Source organism: Mobula hypostoma, chromosome 17 (genome assembly GCF_963921235.1).
Source record: "Mobula hypostoma chromosome 17, sMobHyp1.1, whole genome shotgun sequence".
NCBI classification, from domain to species: Eukaryota; Metazoa; Chordata; class Chondrichthyes; order Myliobatiformes; family Myliobatidae; genus Mobula; species Mobula hypostoma.
In genome coordinates, this window is record NC_086113.1 from 34717298 (window position 1) to 34718757 (window position 1460).

The following is a 1460-nucleotide window of genomic DNA, read 5'->3' on the forward strand; positions in this document are numbered from 1 at the left end:
CACGGGCAGACCGAGAAAAGAAAATACATGCAGTGTTTGAAAGCAGTCACCCCAGTCTGAATGGGGAGTGAATACGTATGAGCAGGGCCCTCTCAGTTGATGGGCCAGCAATCAAATGGACAGCCTGGAAGGGGGTGACACTGGGGTGAGTTCCTTGCAGTCATTCACCTAGAGACCACCCCAAACCCTCCTGTACATCAACGAGAGGGCTGGTGAGCCTGATACATTTACCGTGCTGGAGTCCCTGACCAGAGAGTAACTATTGATAGTCACTGCAGAGTTTTAGCTATCAGAAAATGAAGGGGTGAATGTGATTAAACTGCAGTTGGCCAGCAGGGAAGGAGGCAACAGGCATACGAATGACACAGCTGCATTTTAAAGACTGTTGGTCAAATTTCCAGAACAATCTTTTCTTAGGGTCTTGTAGGTAGCCATTAGGGATGATTGTGTAGATGTAGATGCGCATAGAGTAATGGGGGAGGTGTTCTGAAGCAGGGCATTTTTGTTGCCCTATTGATTAGATCCTCCTTAAGTTTTGGTCTTTCCTGGAAGAAATTTATTTTTGTTCAAGAGGGCCAGGAGGAGGACATATTCAGGAATTTGGATATATAGCAAATAATAACTTAAGCGAACAATCTTTAGACCTGAATATGGATTGTAGCTTAAATTTGAAATGCAGCCCAGGACAATAGCATCCTGGAATTGTGGATATTAGTTAATTGAAAACTAGACAATGCTGATTAACATTCATTTTGGGTGTCAGGAGTGTGAATGCAAAGAAGGAAATGTGAAAATTATATAGAATTCAAAGGAAGCATTGTAGATACATTATAACTATGGAATTATCCTTTGATCTTTATCATATAAAATGTCATGTAATACTGGTTTGAACAGGCCTCTTCCTTCAGAGAGTGTCTCAGTTTGTTGAATAAAAGACTATCAGCTGTGTCTCTCTGGTGAATTTGTTCTACAGCTATGACCATGAAATACTCCAGTATAGGTAGTACCATAGTAACATATCACATCTGGACATCTGGCTACCAGTTTTCAGGAACTGGGATCCTATTATGAATGTGTACAAAGTCAAGTTTAGCCAATTATGTTAAAGTTAAGTGAGGACTGCATATGGCCTGCAATGTGTACTTTGCAATTAAGACAAATATATGACTGTTCAGGACTTGCAAAAAGTAACTAGACATTGCGAAGCAACCATGGGCTGGGAGAAGACAGCTTTCCAAAGCTTGAAAAACCTTGTTTTTTTAAGCTGCTGAACCAATTAAAAATGTTGAAATGTCCTGTTTGGATTGCATGTCATTGTATACTGCTTTTCCTGCCAGGGTTCCAAGCACACTGATCAGTTCTCACCTCCAACTGAGAAAACGATTGTTTCAGGCGTAACTAGCAACTTAAAATCTTGATGCCAAATGACTTATTGGCCAAGTTCACTGAGCAGAATTTAT